The sequence below is a fragment of the Symphalangus syndactylus genome, chromosome 1 (assembly GCF_028878055.3).
Source record: "Symphalangus syndactylus isolate Jambi chromosome 1, NHGRI_mSymSyn1-v2.1_pri, whole genome shotgun sequence".
Taxonomy (NCBI): domain Eukaryota; kingdom Metazoa; phylum Chordata; class Mammalia; order Primates; family Hylobatidae; genus Symphalangus; species Symphalangus syndactylus.
This window is the reverse complement of record NC_072423.2, coordinates 114,363,389-114,383,140: the sequence shown is the minus strand read 5'-3', so window position 1 is coordinate 114,383,140 and position 19,752 is coordinate 114,363,389.

Genomic DNA, 19,752 nt, shown 5'->3' with positions numbered 1-19,752 from the left:
TCCCGAGTAGCTGGGACTACAGGCGCCTGCCACCACGCCCGGCTAACTTTTTGTATTTTTTTTTTTTTTTTTTTAAGTAGCGACCGGGTTTCACCCTGTTGGCCAGGATGATCTCAATCTCCTGATCCGCCCACCTCGGCCTCCCAAAGTGCTAGGATTACAGGTGTGAGCCACCGCGCCGGGTCCGTCAAACTTTTTTTTAATGCTGAATATATTTCATTATATGTGTGTACCGCATTCATCCATTGATGGACATTTGAGTTGTTTCCACCTTTGGCTACTGTGAATCACGCTACTGTGAACACTGGTGTACAAATACCTGTTTTGAGTCCCTGCTTTCAATTCTTTTGTGTACATACTCAGAAGTGGAATTGCTGGATAATATGGTAATACCAAGTCTCAATTTTGTGACATTTTGCATTCCCACCAGCAATGCAGAAGGGTTCCAATTTCTCTACATCCTTGCCCAGCACCTGCTTTCTGTTTTGTTTTGTTTTGTTTTGTTTTGTTTTGTTTTGTTTTGTTTTGTTTTACTATTAGTTATCCCGATGAATGTGAAGTGGAATCTCCTTATGGTTTGGATTTGCATCTCCCTAATTATTAGAGATGAGGATTTTTTCATGTGCTTAGTGGCTATCAACTCATTTTTTTAAATGCTTTCTACTTGGCCAAAGGAATAGCATTTCTGAAGTCCCAGATAATTTACACAAGTCTTGAAATTAAAAAATAGTAATGGTCACCTGCAAGCCATCTAAAATTATGAAGCAGAGGTACATGTTGGGAAATGGTTCTCTGGGGGGATACACAAGACTCTAGATTCTACCTTCAAATGGCCTACAAAGTCCTCAAAGTACTGCTCCCTTGTAGTACCAATAGGCATGCCTGGGTCCACGTTCTGGGGGTGGAAGCCATTCCCTGTGGGTGGACTCCTCCTGGTTGGTTCAAAACACTGGTGCTGGTTTTTTGTTTTTGTTTTTTTGAGACGGGGTCTCACTCTGTTGCCCAGGCTGGAGTGCAGTGGCATGATCTTGGCTCACTGCAACCTCCGCCTCCTGGGTTCAAGCGATTCTCCTGCCTCAGCCTCCCAAGTAGTTGGGATTACAGACACCTGCCACCACACCTGGCTAATATTTGTATTTTTAGTAGAGATGGAGTTTCACCATATTGGCCAGGCTGGTCTCGAACTCCTGACCTCAAGTGATCTGCCTGCCTCAGCCTCCCAAAGTGCTGAGATTACAGCTGTGAGCCACCATGCCCGGCCACTGGGTGCTATTTTAAAGGCCTGACATCAGAGAATGGTTTACTTATCAGAGGTCAGCCTCCACCATGGAATATTACATCACCTTTAAAAAATCATCTTTAGAAAGGATTTTTAATGCTCTGGAGAAATGCTTAAGATACTATGTCAGGTGTTAAAGGGAGAAGACAGTATGGTCTCAACTAGAATTCTTAAAAGGTAAGAAACAAAAATATTAAAGTGGTCAGTTCTGAATAGGATAATTATGGGTAATTAAAAAAATATTTTTAACTACAATAGCATGTAATTAATTTCATAATTGGGGAGTTAAGATTTTTGTAAATAAAGGCAAAACTTAGTATGGACTTGTGAGGTTACAAATAATCCAAGTAAAGTTCATGGGTGCTTTCACGGGCAAAGGAGGAGTCATCCTGGGACAACTATGAAATTACAAGGGGAAAAAACCTTCGAGATGAGTGGCTAGATGCAGAACACAGGTTTCTATTTCAATGAAAATTGTGACAGGGTTATACTATGATGACATTAGTAAATAAAAGAAAATTACAGGCCAGGCATGGTGGCTCACGCCTGTAATCCCAGCACTTTGGGAAAAGGCCAAGGTGGATGGATCACCTGAGGTCAGGAGTTTTGAGACCAGCCTGGCCAACATGGTGAAACCCCATCTCCACTAAAAAAATACAAAAATTAGCTGAGTGTGGTGGTGTGCACCTGTAACCCTAGCTACTTGGGAGGCTGAGGCAGGAGTATCACTTGAACCTGGAAGGCAGAGGTTGCAGTGAGCTGAAATCCCACTCCTGCACTCCAGCCTGGGTGACAGTGAGACTTCATCTCAAAAAAAAAAAAAAGTAAATTGGAGGAAACACAACACTGGTAGAAGCAGTTGCTTTGGAACGTGTCTGAGATGAGGTTCACAAAGAGACTCGTGTCCCAGAGGGGTTTCTTGAGGAGTGCCCTGGGCGCAGCCCTTGCCAGCCAGGCAGAGGCGACACTGATGCTGCAGTCAGCAGACACCACCTGCATTGTTGGGTGTGATGGGGAGCTCTGGAGCCATGGGGAGTTCTGGAGCTGGGGTGGCCCTTCAGAGTTTTCCCCAGTTGAAGCAAGATGCCAGGCCTTCATACCCCCCGCATCAATTGGTCATGGAGCACAAGCTGCCCCCAGGAGGGCGCATGGCCTTGGGTAAGTGGACTCCTTTGAGATGAGGACAGTTAACACCCCTAGTCTCTGGGGGAAGGTGGGTCTCATCACAGTCCACCGCTCATGCTGCTGGTTCCATTTCCTCCAGGATTCTGAATGGTCAGTTTTCCTGGGTGAACTTTAACAGAGGAGGATTGGTGGGGCAGACTACACTCCCCTCTCCTGCAGCTGATCTCAGAGCACAACAGAGAACTGAGGTTCATCTCCCTCCTGTACCCATTCTGCCTCCCCTCACCCTGAGCTAGCACCTCTGTTGTATGCAGCTTACCTGGTGGGGGTAACCAAACCTTCATCCCTAGGGGGTCTAAATCCCTGATCCCCATGCCCTTCTCAGGCTCAAATTGGGCAGGGAGTACCAAAATATACCCCTGTGGATCACCTGAGCTGAACCTTTGTACCCCCACAGCATTAGAGTCTTTCCTGGGAGGAAGCACCTCCTTGGCATCAGCAGTTCCCGTCAAGGGTGAGTCCCAGAGAGAGACACTAAGCCAGGAGCAGACAACATGCTCTAATCCACCCCCAAGGAGTGCCCCCACAGCCTTCTCACATGTACACTGCCTGGCCCTTGCTGCTTCAATAACAATGAATATTCGGCTTCTCTGATCACAACTTCTGTGCTCCACAATTATCCTTCTACCTCACAGCTGACTCCTGAGCAAGACAGGGGTTACGGGAACTGACCCTTCGCTTAGTTGAAAGTCCATGTATAACTTTGGATTTCCCCAAAACTTAACTACTAATAGCCTACTGTTGACAAGAAGCCTTACCGATAACAGACAATTAACATATATTTTGTAAGTCATGTGTATTATATGTTGTATTCTTGAAATAAACTACAGAAAAGATTATTAAGAAAATTATAAGGAAGATAAAATATATTTACTATTCATACAGTGGAAGTGGGTCATCATAAAGGTCTTCATCCTCATCATCTTCATGTTGAGTAGGCCAAGGAGGAGAAGGAAGAGGAGGGGCTGGCCTTGCTGTCTCAGGGGTGGTGGAGGTGAAATTTGTGTATAAATGGATTCATGCCATTCAAACATATGTTGTTCAAGGGTCAACTGTGTATTATGTTATGAAACTATATGTGCCATTTCACAGGTCACCTCAGGACTTAGCTGTTGCAGTAATCATGCAACAGTTAATGTTTAACTGCTTCTTTATTAGCTTAGACATTAATCAGAGGCCATGCACTACTCCCATTTGTCAACATTCTCTGGTAGGGCTCCTCTCTGGCCTCAGCGAAGTCTTAAAACAACCAAAAAGCAAAACAAGAAAAAAAGGTTGCGTGGGGAGAACCCAGGAAGTCTGACTATTCACACTTTTCTGCAAGAACATCTCCCATCTGTAGTGCCCCCAGAGCATGGGTGAGAGTCCATGTCTGTCCCCTCTATAAATGGGGGAGCAGGGACACGGTCACTCCAAATTCTACCAGCCAGTGGGGAGTTTCCAGGTGCCTTGTATGAGCAAACAAGAAGAATGCAGTTACCTGTGAGCTCACTGTTTTGTCTTGGAGCTATTGTTTTGCAAAAGCTTCACTTTTAAACATTTCTACAGCTGGCAAAACCAGTTGGCTTTACATTGATTCTACCAACATTGGAGAGTAGTCAACTGTACAGATTTTGTCAGCTATGCACATGCACTGGTTAATTAAAAAGAATAAAAAGAGACTATCAAATTTCATCAAAGGAGCCAAGAGGAGGAATGGAGGGGAGGCCCTGGTGAAGGCAGCACTAGAGCCAAGGGCAGGGCTTGGCAGCTCAGGGATGAGCCCTCTATGACTCTTTGCTAAGGAAAGGAAAGAGCTGAGGGTCAGCCCTGATGAGCACCTGAGGACCAGATAGAGGAAGGAGGAACAACCCATGAGAAGACTTGAAGGTGGAAGAAGCTTTACCGACCTGGCGAGTGTGGCTGAGAAGTCAGGAGCTAAAGGATTTGAACCCCCATTTAATCAGAGGCAGCCCACAACACACAATGTGAAAGCATCCTGGGTTGCCACTAGCACCCCGGGGCTGACAACCTCACAGGCTGTTCAAGGAGCACAGCAAAGACAGCCCACATTTTAAAAGCTGGCATGGATGTCAATAGGCCTTAGGAAGTGGTTACGAGCTTTAAAATGTAGTGCTGAGATTGCAGCTCCAACTCGGATGGACAGAGCAGCATGCGGAGGCTCACATTGTGAATTTTAGCTCCAGAACGAGTGCAAAAACAAACCGGCAATCCCGAGAGGACCCACAGACCCTCTCAAGGAAGTGGACTGCTCCTGCAGGACCTGGGAGACACCCCAAATACTGTGCTGGTATCCATGGCTGAGAGACCCATAGATGGTTCACATCACAGGACTCTGTGCAGACAACCCCCAGTATCAGCCAGAGCCTGGTAGACTTGCTGGGTGGCTAGATCCAGAAGAGAGATAACAATCACTGCAGCTTGGCTCTCAGAAAGCCACATCCATAGGAAAAGGGGGAGAGTACTACATCAAGGGAACACCCCGTGGGACAAAAGGATCTGAACAACAGCCTTCAGCCCTAGACCTTCCCTCTGACAGAGCCTACCCAAATGAGAAGGAACCAGTAAACCAGCTCTGGTAAAATGACAAAACAGGCTCTTTAACAACCCTAAAAAATCACACTGGCTCACCAGCAATGGATCCAAACCAAAAAGAAATCTCTTATTTACCTGAAAAAGAATTCAGGATGTTTGTTATCAAACTAATCAGGGAGGCACCAGAAAAAGGTGAAGCCCAGTGCAAGAAAATCCAAAAAGGATACAAGAAGTAAAGAGAGAAATATTCAAGGAAATAGATAGCATAAAGAAAAAACAATCAAAACTTCAGGAAACATTAGATATAGAAATGCAAAATGCTCTAGAAAGTCTCAGCAATAGAATTGAATAAGTAGAAGAAAGAAATTCAGAGCTGAAAGACAATGTCTTCAAATTAACCCAATCCAACACAGACAAAGGAAAAAAAAAGAAAGAAAATATGAACAAAGCCTCCAAGAAGTCTGAGATTATGTTAAATGACCAAACCTAAGAATAATCAGTGTTCCTGAGGAAGAAGAGAAATCTAAAAGTTTGGAAAACATATTTGGGGCAAATAATTGAGGAAAACTTTCCAGCCTTGCTAGAGACTTGGACATCCAAATATAAGAAGCACAAAGAACACCTGGGAAATTCATCACAAAAAGCTCCTCGCCTAGGCACATTGTCATTAGGTTATCTAAAGTTAAGACAAAGGGAAGAATCTTAAGAGCTGTCAGACAGAAGCACCAGGTAACCTATAAAGGAAAACCTATCAGATTAACAGCAGATTTCTCAGGAAAAACCCTGCAAGCTAGAAAAGATTGGGTCCCTTTCTTCAGCCTCTTCAAACAACAATTATCAGCCAAGCATTTTGATCCAGCAAAACTAAGCATCACATATGAAGGAAAGATACAGTCTTTTTCAGACAAACAAACGCTGAGAGAATTTGCCACTACCAAGTCACCACTACAAGAACTGCTGAAAAAGAGCTCTAAATCTTGAAACAAATCCTGGAAACACATCAGAACAAAACCTCTATAAAGCATGAATCACACAGGACCTATAAAACAAATATATAATTTATAAAGCAAAAACAAAAAACAAAAAAACCAAGGCACACAGGCAACAAATAGCACAATGAACGAAATGGTACTTCACATCTCAATACTAACATTGAATGTAATTGGCCTAAATGCTCCTCTTAAAAGATACGGAACTGGAGAATGGATTAAAAAATCACCCACCAACTGTCTGCTGCCTTCAGGAGACTCACCTAGCACATAAGGACTCACATAAACTTAAAGGGATGGAAAAAGGCATTTCATGCAAATGGACGCCAAAAGCGAGCAGGGGTAGCTATTCTTCTATCAGACAAAACAAACTTTAAAGCAACAGCAGTTAAAACAAAGAGAGTCATTGTATAATGGTAAAAGGCCTTGTCCAACAGGAAAATATCACAATCCTAAACATATATACGCCTAACACTGGAGGTCCCCAATTTATAAAACAATTACTAAAAGACCTAGGAAATGAGATAGACAGCCACACAATAATAGCAGGGGACTTCAGTACTCCACTGACAGCACTAGACAGGTCATCAAATCAGAAACTCAACAAGGGAACAATGGATTTAAAGTATACCTTGGAACAAATGGACTTAGCAGATATATACAGAACATTTCATCCAACAACTGCAGAATACACATTCTATTCAACAGCGCATGGAACTTTCCCCAAGATAGACCATCCCATAGGCCACAAAATGAGTCTCAATAAATTTAAGAAAATTGAAATTATATCAAGCACTCTCTCAGACCACAGTGGAATAAAACAGAAAATAACTCCAAAAGGAAACTTCAAAACCATAGACATACATGGAAATTAAATAATCTGCTCCTGAATGATCATTGGGTCAAAAAGGAAAGCAAGAGGGAAATTTAAAAATTCTTTGAACTGAACAACAATAATGATACAACCTATCAAAACCTCTGGGATACAGCAAAGGCCATGCTAAGAGGAAAGTTCACAGCCTAAATGCCTGTATGAAAAAGACTGATAGGCCGGGCGCGGTGGCTCAAGCCTGTAATCCCAGCACTTTGGGAGGCCGAGGCGGGCGGATCACGAGGTCAGGAGATCGAGACCACGGTGAAACCCCGTCTCTACTAAAAATACAAAAAATTAGCCGGGCGCAGTGGCGGGCGCCTGTAGTCCCAGCTACTCAGGAGGCTGAGGCAGGAGAATGGCATGAACCTGGGAGGCGGAGCTTGCAGTGAGCCGAGATCGTGCCACTGCACTCCAGCCTGGGCGACAGAGCGAGACTCTGTCTCAAAAAAAAAAAAAAAAAAAAAAAAAAAAAAAAAAAAAAAAGAAAAAGACTGATAGACCACAAACTGACATCTAAGGTCACACCTCAAGAAACTAAAGAAATAAGAACAAACCAAACCCAAACCCAGCAGAAGAAATGAAATAACCAAGATTAGAGCAGAACTAAATGAAATTGAAACAACAACAAAAAAATACAAAAGCTGGTTTTTTGAAAAGATAAATAAAATTGATAGATCGTTAGCAAGATTAACCAAAAAAAGAAGAGAGAAAATTCAAATAACCTCATTAAGAAATGAAAAGGGAGATATTACAACTGACACCACTGAAATACAAAAGATCATTCAAGGCTACTATGAACACCTTTATACACATAAATTAGAAAACCTAGGAGAGATGGATAAATTTCTGGAAAAATGCAACCCTCCTGGCTTAAATCATGAAGAATTAGATACCCTCAACAGACCAAGAACAAGCAGCAAGATTGAAATGGTAATTTTAAAATTACCAACAATAAAAAGTCCAGGACCAGATGGATTCACAGCGGAATTCTACCAGACATTTAAAGAAGAATTAGTACTAATCCTTTTGGTACTATTCCACAAGACAGAGAAAGAAGGAGCCCTCCCTAATTTATTCTATGAAGCCATCATCACCCTAATCCCAAAACCAGGAAAGGACATAATCAAAAAAGAAAACTACAGACCGATATCCCTGACGAACATAGATGCTAATATCCTTAACAAAATACTAGCTAACCGAATCCAACAACATGTCAAAAAGGTAATCCACCACGTTCAAGTGGGTTTCATACCAGGGATGCAGGGGTGGTTTAACATATGCAAGTCAATAAATGTGATACACAACATAAACAGAATTTAAAAAAATCAATGATCACCTCAATATATGCAGAAAAAGCATTAGACAAAACCCAGGATCTCTTTATGATTAAAACTCTCAGCCGGGCACAGTGGCTCACGCCTATAATCCCAGCACTTTGGGAGGCTGAGGCAGGCGGATCACCTGAGGTCAGGAGTTCGAGACCAGCCTAAACATGGAGAAACCCCGTCTCTACTAAAAATACAAAATTAGCCGGGCATGGTGGTGCATGCCTGTAATCCCAGCTACTCGGGAGGCTGAGGCAGGAGAATTGCTTGAACCTGGGATGCAGAGGTTGTGGTGAGCCGAGATCACACCATTGCACTCCAGCCTAGGCAACAAGAGGGAAACTCCATCTCAAAAAAAAAAAAAAGTCATCAAAATTGGCCTACAAGGGACATACCTCAATGTAATAAAAGTCATCTATGACAAACCCACAGCCAACATAATACTGAATGGGGAAAAGTTGAAAGCATTCCTTCTGAGAAGTGGAACAAGACAAGGATGCCCACTCTCACTAGTCCTCTTCAACATAGTACTGGAAGCCTAGCTAGAGCAATATGACAAGGGAAAGAAATAAAGGGCATCCAGATCAGCAAAGAAGTCAAACTGGGCCGGGTGCGGTGGCTCACGCCTGTAATCCCAGCACTTTGGGAGGCCGAGGCGGGTGGATCACAAGGTCAGGAGATCAAGACCATCCTGGCTAACACGGTGAAACCCCATCTCTACTAAAAATACAAAAAATTAGCTGGGCGCAGTGGTGGGCCCCTGTAGTCCCAGCTAGGGACTGAGGCAAGAGAATGGCGTGAACCCGGGAGGCGGAGCTTGCAGTCAGCTGAGATAGTGCCACTGCAGTCCAGCCTGGGTGAAAGAACGAGACTCCGTCTCAAAAAAAAAAAGAAGTCAAACTGTTACTGTTTGCTGACAATATGATCATTTACCTCAAAAACCCTAAAGACTCCTCCGGAAAGCTCCTAGAACTGATAAAAGAATTCAGCAAAGTTTCTGGATACAAGATTAATGTATACAAATCAGTAGTTCTTCTATACAACAACAGCGACCAAGCAGAGAAACAAATCAAGAACTCAACCCCTTTTACAATAGCTGCAAAAAATATATATAAAATACCTAGGAATATACCTAACAAAGGAGTCAAAAGATCTCTACGAGGAAAACTACAAAACACTGCTGAAAGAAATCATAGACGACACAAACAAATGCAAACACATCCCATGCTCATGGATGGGTAGAATCAATATTGTAAAAATGACCACACTGCCAAAAGCAATCTACAAATTCAATGCAATTCCCATCAAAATGCCACCATCATTCTTCACAGAATTAGACAAAGCAATTCTAAAATTCACATGGAACCAAAAAAGAGCCCCCATAGCCAAAGCAAGACTAAGCAAAAAGAACAAATCTGAAGGCATCTTGTTTCAAACTATATTACAAGGCCATACTCACCAAAACAGCATGGTACTGGTATAAAAATAGGCACATAGACCAATGGACTAGAAGACAGAACCCAGAAATAAACCCAAATACTGACAGCCAACTGATCTTCAACAAAGCAAACAAAAACATGAAGTGGGGAAAGGACACCCTATTCAGCAAATGGCACTGGGATAATTGACAAGCTACATACAGGAGAATGAAACTGGATCCTTGTCTCTCACCTTATACAAAAATCAACTAAAGATGGATCAAAGATTTAAATCTAAGACCTGAAACTGTAAAAATTCTAGAAGATAACATTGAAAAAACCCTTCTAGACATTGGCTTAGGCAAGGATTTCATGACCAAGAACCCCAAAGCAAATGAAATAAAAACAAAGATAAATAGCTGGGACTTAATTAAACTAAAGAGCTTTTGCATGACAAAAGGAACAGTCAGCAGAGTAAACAGACAACCCACAGAGTGGGAGAAAATCTTCACAATCTGTACATCTGTCAAAGGACTAATACCCAGAATCTACAACGAATTCAAACAAATCAGTAAGAAAAAAACAAACAATCCCATCAAAAAGTGGGCTAAGGACATGAACAGACAATTCTCAAAAGAAGATATACAAATGGCCAACAAACGTGAAAACAATGCTCAACACCACTAATGATCAGGAAAATGCAAATCAAAACCACAATGTGATACCACCTTACTCCTGCAAGAATGGCCATAATCAAAAAATAAAAAAACAGTGGATGTTGGCGTGGATGCAGTGATCAGGGAACACTTCCACAGTGCTGGTGGGAATGTAAACTAGCACAGCCATTATGGAAAACAGTGTGGAGATTCCTTAAAGAACTAAAAGTAGAACTACCATTTGATCCAGCAATCCCACTACTGGGTATCTACCCAGAGGAAAAAAAGTCATTATACGAAAAAGATACTTGCACATGCATGTTTATCGCAGCACAATTTGCAATTGCAAAATTGTGGAACCAATCCAAATGCCCATCGATCGATGACTGGATAAAGAAACTGTGATATATATATATATATATATATATTTATATATATATGATGGAATACTACTCAGACATAAAAAGGAATGAATTAACAGCATTTGCAGCGACCTAGATGAGATTGGAGACTATTATTTTAAGCGAAGTAACTCAGGAATGGAAAAACAAACATCGTATGTTCTCACTGATAAGTGGGAGCTAAGCTATGAGGACACAAAGGCGTAAGAATGATACAATTGACTTTGGGGACTTGGAGAGAAGGGTGGGAAGGGGGTGAGGGATAAAAGACTATGAGTAGGGTGCACCATAATCTCACAAATCACCACTAAAGAACTTACTCATGGCCGGGCGCGGTGGCTCACGCTTGTAATCCCAGCACTTTGGAAGGCCGAGGCGGGCGGATCACGAGGTCAGGAGATGGAGACCACGGTGAAACCTCGTCTCTACTAAAAATACAAAAAATTAGCCGGGCGTGGTGGCGGGCGCCTGTAGTCCCAGCTACTCGGAGAGGCTGAGGCAGGAGAATGGCGTGAACCCGGGAGGCGGAGCTTGCAGTGAGCCAAGATTGCGCCACTGCACTCCAGCCTGGGCGACAGAGCGAGACTCCGTCTCAAAAAAAAAAAAAAAAAAGTCAAAATTGGCTTTTGGTTGAAAGCATTCCTTCCCCCTGAGAACTAGAACAAGACAAGGATGTCCACTCTCACCATTTCTATTCAACATAGTACTGGAGGTCCTAGCCAGAGCAATCAGACAAAAGAAAGAAAGAAAGGGCATCCAAATTAGTAAAGAGGAAGTCAAACTGCCTCCAGAATAAACACATAAAAATATAAAGCTAAGAGAGGCTGTCAGACTTGACTATAATGAAATAATTGTCCCATGTTGGGTGTTTACAGAAAAACATTTTATGAGTAATGAATAATCTTTTATGTCTCTAATACAATAGACTGGTTTCCATAGGACATTAATTGAAAATTACAGGAATCTGTAAAAATAGTGATTATCTGAGATCAGTCACCTACTGTGAAAAAAGAATTGTGTGAAAGTCATGCATATATACTGCTTTTCATGTACCAGTTTTCCCGTAGCTCTTAAAAAAGCTTTATTATTAATGATTTAAATCATTATTGATTTATTGCAATTGATGCATTATAATTAACTTATTACCTATGATTTTAATCAGTATTGATGGTTTAATTATTAGTGATTAAGTCAGCACTGGTGATTTAAATCGGAAGAGGAATTTAACCTTAAAACACCTCGTTAGCCTTTATAGCATCTCCTCGGGTGAAAATAGAAGGTTTTTATCAGACACAAGAAAAAAAATGGAAAGACCATTTCTTACCCACAGGTAGTAAAGTGGACAAAAGCTTGGGCTACAGAGCCCAAATGCCCACTGTGTGACCTCAGGCAAATCACTTACCCTCTCTGTGCCCCTGAAGGCTGAGGTGAGGACTGGATGTGAGTTCATTCATTTGAAGAATGTGAATGGTATCTCCCTAGAATGCTCTGCCAGTATCATTGTCACCGAGCCCTGTGCAGATATGAGCATACAGAGATGAGAACGTGTAGGCTCAGAGGGTTCATGGGTCCCTTGAAACCCATCCATGGTCCATGGACCTCGGCTTAGGAACCCTCTCAGAAATCACTGTGTGTTAAATGTGTGGAGATGACCTGAAACCCCCTCATTTCACAGATGAATCTAGAATGATAGGAGGGTTGAGAATGATAAGCGTTTCCAAGGCCACAACTCCACCAACGCATGTCTTCACTCGGCCCCTGGACTCTCCCAGTCCCCTAGGCTGTCCCCTGATGACACTCTGTTCATCAGGAGACAACATAAAAGGCCTTAACTGACAGAAGAGTAATTAGACCCTAGTAGAGCAGCTGGGAGGAGCCTGGAAAGAACCGATCCTGCATTAATGGTGGAGGTCCTCAAAGCCCTCAAGTCCAAATGCTGGCACCCCCCGTTGTCCAGCAGCTGCCCTGGCTGGTGCCATGGTCACTCACAAATCACAGGCTGCACTCCAGACCCGGTATGTCAGCCCGTGCCGTGACCTGAACACGTTTGTTCACCCACCCCTGGGCTGCAGAGTGGAGGGGGTTCCATTCCGTGGTCACTGCTGCCTGATCCCTTCTCCATGAAGCCCGCCTTGGGGCTGACAAGAGAGCTGCTCTGTGATCCACCTCCGCCCTCTCCAAGCTGTATACCTTGAAACCTAAGGACGTGCCCAGGCAGACGTGACTGGATTCAGTAGCCTCATTCTGAGTATCTGAAAAGACCCCAAAGAGTCTCTTCCTCAAAATAATCTACCCAACAGTACTGCTGGAGAATCTTCCCCTGATCTCATGTTTTCTTCAGAGAATGACGTGGAACACTCCAGTGAAAATGCTAGTGTAATCCAGGGCGGCTTACTAACTAGTATCCACCTCGACAGCCAAGCAGGAACTGCTTATCTGAAAGTAAAGGAATACGGATCCGATTTATAAAGGGGTTGGAAAATGTCAGGCCAAGTGAGAAACAAGCCCAGGCCATGTCAATTTTGCAATTCGTATCCATTGCCATGCACAATTTTAAATGAGGTCCTTGAAGATAAATCACCAGTGGCACAGACTTCCAATTACTCACAGATTTCTGCATCACAAAGTGGTACAGTCTTCCCAGAACACTCAAAGACACTTAAAGCCTCAGAGGGAGGCTTTTGTCAGAGTTGCAGAGGATGCTTCTCAGAGGAGCTCCAGTTCCTGGCACTGTATCAGTTGGGGTCTGTGGCGGGCAGGGGGATTGGGGTATATGGGTCGGCGACTCTGCCCAATCCCTCTGTCAAGTCCAGTGCCCTGCCCAGGTGGCCCAGCACGCATGGGCCTGCTCCCCTGCAGGCATCCTCCTCTTCTCTGATCACCCCCTCTGAAACAGGAACAGCATCATTTGGGGGCCTTCCCCTGCCTGTCTATGGCTTTTATTATATTTGTTGCATTTCTTAACACTTTTTCAAAATCCTCATTGATAACTGATTAAATTAGATAATGTAATTGAAAGCACTTTGTAAACTAAAAGTGTTCTACAAATTCTGTATTAAATTTTTATCATTGCAGACTCACAATCATGACTCAGGACTCTTGACCTGTCCATTAGGAGCCCAGCCTGGTAAGGGGCTTGCTGAGGGATGGAGGGAGACAACAGATGCTCAGCTGCTTCCTATTTAACAGTCCCCCATGGTCTTGGTGAAGGGGGCCCAGGTTGGCCCAAGGTGAAAGCCACCCAGATATGGCAGAGTAAGGGACACAGCCCCTTGGTCAGTCACTGATGTTATTTCCTGACTTCCCTTGGATCTGGCCTAGCCATCCAGATTTTTTTTTTTTTTGAAATGGAGTCTCACTGTGTCTCCCAGGCTGGAGTGCAGTGGCGCGATCTTAGCTCACTGCAGCCTCCGCCTCCTGGGTTCAAAAGACTCTCCTACCTCAGCCTCACAGGTAGCTGGGATTACAGATGCCTACCACCCCACCCAGCTAGTTTTTTTTTGTTTTTTTGTTTTTTTTGAGACAGAGTCTCACTCTGTCACCCAGACTGGAGTACAGTGGCACGATCTCGGCTCACTGCAACCTCTGCCTCCTGGGTTCAAGCGATTCTTCTGCCTCAGCCTTCCGAGTAGCTAAGACTACAGGCATGCATCACCACGTCTGGCTAATTTTTGTATTTTTAGTAGAGACAGGGTTTCACCATATTGGCCAGGCTGGTCTCGAACTCCTGACCTCATGATCTGCCCCCTCGACCTCCCAAAGTGCTGGGATTACAGGCATGAGCCACTGAGCCAGGCTAATTTTTATATTTTTAGTAGAGTGGGTTTTACCATGTTGGCCAAGCTGGTCTTGAATACCCAACCTCAGGTGATCCACCCACCTCGGCCTCCCAAAGTGCTGGGATTACAGGTGTGAGCCACCATGCCCAGCCCAGAGATTTCTTTACTTATGGTGACCATATTTTAGAAACCGAGAAAAAAAGATACCATGATCTTCAAGTAGTAGCATCCTTCAGGAATAAGAAGTTGGAATATCTGTAGTTAAGTCTGTCCTCAAAATGCTGGGTGGAATGGTGACCATACCTTTGTCATCTTGGTTATGTGCATCTTCTAATTGCCTATATTTGGTGATGTGGTCTTTTGGGCTGTACATTCATGAGGGTTTCTTGCTTTCCAGTCAATCCCAGGCCATATCATAACAGAGATGAAGCCCTTGTTCTGCATTTCACAGCTAGTGATGTTGAGCTGTCAAGAGTTGCACGCAATACATTGGATTCCAGAACCTACACTTGCAGACTCCAAGTTGTAGACTCCTTCACTTTCTGTTGAGCAAAGCTCAGCCATCCCATTTTAGTTGGCCATTTATTTGGCCATCTGTTTTTAATTGACCACATTGGCTAATAGTTATTTTCTATTTAAGTATCAAAGATTTAACTTTGAATTTCCTAACTCCTCTCTGTTAAATGATGACTAGAAATGCCAACATGTTTTTGTCAAGTCTGGTTCAAATTACACAATGTTAATAAGGTTTTATGTGGATATTTACCATTGATATTTAGTGTGTTTTGCATACGGATCAATTTCAACAAGATACAAGCATAACAGCTTCAAGAGCACTTGCATGCTTTGAGATCAGACAGATTTGAGTACCAGCTCTGCCATTTAAGCTGTGGCATGTGATTCGGTTACAGGCATGTGATTCAGTCTTTCTCAGTCTCAGTTTTCATGCCTTTAAAACAGGGAAGATAGGCCAGGCACGGTGGCTCACGTGTAATCCCAGCACTTTGGGAGGCTGAGGCGGGTGGATCACAAGGTTAGGAGTTCAAGACCAGCCTGGCCAAGATGGTGAAACCCCATCTCTACTAAAAATACAAAAATTAGCCGGCGTGGTGGCAGGTGCCTGTAATCCCAGCTACTTGGGAGGCTGAGGCAGAGAATTGCTTGAACCTGGGAGCTGGAGTTTGCAGTGAGCCGAGATTGCGCCACTGCACTTCAGCCTGGGCGACAGAGCAAGACTCTGTCTCAAAAAAAAAAAAAGAAGAAGAAGAAGAAGATAACCTCGTGTAAAGACTTTCAGAGAAGGCTACAATATAAGATACAATGCTTCACAATAAAATGTACATAAATATTAGTTTCATTTTCCTCTTTCTCCCTTTCATAGAAAATTTATCTCCTATGCTTCAATTTAAACATTCTTTTTACCATTTTTACACTCCTTCCAACTATGATGTGATGGGGTAACTAATATGTCGTGTGTAAATGTCACGTCATCATAGGGTCCTGCAGGGAACAGAGCTCACCCTATGGAGCCTTACGAAGAAAGACCATCATTAGGTTAATAGGAAGGTCCATGCTACCAACCCTGGGGAGGCCTTTCCTGGTCTGGTCAGCCTATGCCAGAAAAGCAGCCAAGCGAAGGCTGGAAACACCATATGGCTCATATAGATACTTCCAGTGTCACAAAACCAACACTACTAAGAGGTGGGAATCAGCTGAAGAAGTAAGTTGGCTCCTCGCACCCCCTAGCTTCTGGCATATTGACCTTGAACTTGCCTGTGAAAGGTCTAAGCACCGTTGAGGAGCTGTCCTGGCATCTCAGCAGTGAACAAAGGCCTCTTCCTCTGACGAGGGATTTCTCAGAGCCCCCATCACAAAGGATAGAGATGGCCCTTCCTGGGGCTGTTTCAATGTCCACAGCCTAGACGGCAAGCATGTTTCCTGCCAGCCCTTTCTGACCAACGCCTTCTAACTTCCTCTGCTCCCACTCAGTCCCCATGCTCAGTCCAGCAGCCCCCTGCCATATGAATGGGATGACTTGCACAGTCTCATCTGTGAATCTGCTAGGTGGACCAGCTTCCTACTTCCTTGCAGCTGAATCAACTCTCGATGGTTAGGATTCCTGGTTCGCAGGCTGGGTTTTAGTTAGCTGATTTGGTGGAGGGTTTTTACAACCTGGGTTCTTATCTTCCACAGGACAGGCCTCTTTTCATTCCATTTATTCCATTCTGCCCCTGCCCGCTCCCACTACCACATCTAATCAGTCAGCTCTGAGAGCCAAGAGTATATGCTGTGCTGAACGCAATGCTTCAAAATCCACCTAAATCTTGGCAAACCCTGGAATTTTCTTCCATTGTTTGGGGATAGCCATGGTCAAACATTTAAGCAGCGTAAATCTCTCATTTCCAAGAGAAGAGAAAGAAGAAAGGATCTGTGCAATGACAATAGTAATGGTAATAGAAGCAAAATCTCCATCTATCAGGGCCTCCCGGGGACAGGAGCTTTATTTTCCAAATGTTCTGCCTGTGGGCATTTTAAAAGACACCCTCGGCTATGGCCCCTGCTTCTCTCTTGTCCTCCAAGGACTGCTTCAGCCACACAGCTCTTGCAGCTGCCACTGGCCTAACAGAGCCCACGATAGGAGTCAATGAAACCCTCAACCCAGAAAATGTCCATGCCCACTGTATTGGGCTGCCCCAGTAGTAAATGTGATTAGAAAGCAACCACAGCACCAGGATCTGCAGCGTCCCCATGACTCACTTCAGAAAGCCCGAGACCCAGGCACTGAAAGGACTTGGAAGCTAGGACCCCTCCATGGCCCAGGCACACCCAGTGCCGGGTCTTGTTTATAAATTCCTCTCTCCTGTAAAAGGTGCCAGAGCTCCTTGGAGAAATGGCTGATTCCAGGGCTGGGACAGGGAAAATACCAGATGACACTAAAGCATCTTGTGCCAAAAAGTAAAGATGTGCACAAAGAATGATGGGGACACCTCAAAGGGACACAGAAACCAGCCTGAAGTGACTCCCACTGGCCAAACGTGAGACAACTTGAGCATCAAAATTAAAAGTGAAATGGCTGGGAGTGGAGGCTCACTCCTGTAATCCCAGCACTTTGGGAGGCCAACATGGGAGGATCACTCAAGTCCAGGAGTTCAAGACCAGCCTAGACAACATGGCAAAAACCCATCTCTACAAAAAATACAAAAATTAGCCGTACAGCTGGGCACGGTGGCTAACGCTTGTAATCCCAGCACTTTGGGAGGCCGAGGTGGGCAGATCACGAGGTCAGGAGATCGAGACCACAGTGAAACCCCGTCTCTACTAAAAATACAAAAAATTAGCCTGGCGTGGTGGCGGGCGCCTGTAGTCCCAGCTACTTGGAGAGGCTGAGGCAGGAGAATGGCGTGAACCCGGGAGGCGGAGCTTGCAGTGAGCCGAGATCGCGCCACTGCACTCCAGCCTGGGTGACAGAGCAAGACTCCGTCTCAAAAAAAAAAAAGTGATAATAACATAAGCTATTAAATAAAATAATAATTTATAAATTCATACTGATAGTAAATTGATATCTAGGTAAATAGATCAGTAGGCTGATGGTTGAGAAGAGGAAACTTCTCTACTGTAGGATGTCAACTAATAAATGCCGAGGGAAAGATGGAGTTAGAAAATTACATGTGTGTGGCCGGGCGCGGTGGCTCACGCTTGTAATCCCAGCACTTTGGGAGGCCGAGGCGGGCGGATCACGAGGTCAGGAGATCGAGACCACGGTGAAACCCCGTATCTACTATAAATACAAAAAAATTAGCCGGGCGTGGTGGCGGGCGCCTGTAGTCCCAGCTACTAGGAGAGGCTGAGGCAGGAGAATGGCGTGAACCCGGGAGGCGGAGCTTGCAGTGAGCCGAGATCGAGCCACTGCACTCCAGCCTGGGTGACAGAGCGAGACTCCGTCTCAAAAAAAAAAAAAAGAAAAGAAAATTATGTGTGTGGACAGGTACAGTGGCTCATGCCTGTAATCCCAACACTTTGGCAGGCTGAGGCAGAAGGATCACTTGAGGCAAGGAGTTTGAGCCCATCCTGAGCAACATAGCAGGATCTTATCTCTACAAGAAAAAAAAATACAAAAATTAGCAGGGTGTGGTGGTGCACACGTGTAGTCCCAACTACTCTGAAGACTGAGGCAGGAGGATGCCTTGAGCCCAGGAGTTCAAGGCTGCAGTGAGCTATGATAGCGCCACTGCACTCCAGCCTAGGTGAGAGAGTGAGATCTCATCTGTAAAAAATAATAAGTTAAAAATAAAGGAAAGTTGCCAGGTGCAGTGGCTCACGCCTGCAATCCCAGCACTTTGGGAGGCCGAGGCAGGCGGATCACGAGGTCAGGAGATCGAGACCATCCTGGCTAACACGGTGAAACCCCGTCTCTACTAAAAAATACAAAAAATTAGCCAGGCGTGGTGGCGGGCGCCTGTAGTCCCAGCTACTCGGAGAGGCTGAGGCAGGAGAATGGCGTGAACCCAGGAGGTGGAGCTTGCAGTGAGCCGAGATCAAGCCACTGCACTCCAGCCTGGGCGACAGAGGGAGACTCTGTCTCAAAAAAAAAAAAAAAAAAAAAAAAAAAGGAAAGTTACATTTGTAACCATCATAATAAAAATTGTTGGTAGCAAGAATCATCAGTGGATGCTAAAACTCGAGTCTGAAAGTTTGACGGGCAACAAGATGTTTGCTTAGTCTCACAGCATCTCCCCACAAGATGCTTATTCACTGTGAAGGGAGAAATAGTCACTTTACAGTTAGAAAACTGATAGATTCCACCTTGATCAAGTGATCAACGTTGACACCAATATAGGAACAAATGGCTATCTTACGCCTCCTGTGAGGATGCCCCAATGGGAAACATCATCACTTCAGTGGCACTCATACCCAAAATCCACAGGCTGAGTCTAGTAATGATGAAACATCAACCAAAACCAAATTGAGAGGCATCCTACAAAGTGCTGGCCTGTGATCTTTAAAAATGTCAGTGTCACAAAAGAAAAAAAGGTGCTGAGGAAGTGTGCAAAGCTAAAAGTGGCTAAAGAGACATGACGAGTGAATGTTGTGTGTGATCTGGGATTGAATACTAGGAAAAAGAATTGCTATAAGTTGCATCAAATCTGAAAAGTATTTGTATATTAGATAACATTTGTTAAAATTCCTAATTTTGATCACCATATGGTAGTTATATAAGTTATGACAGTGAAAGAGATCTGGCCTAAATTTCTGGGAGAAATTTAGTTTACAGTTTAAATGATAATACCCCTTCCCAAAACTAAACCTCTTT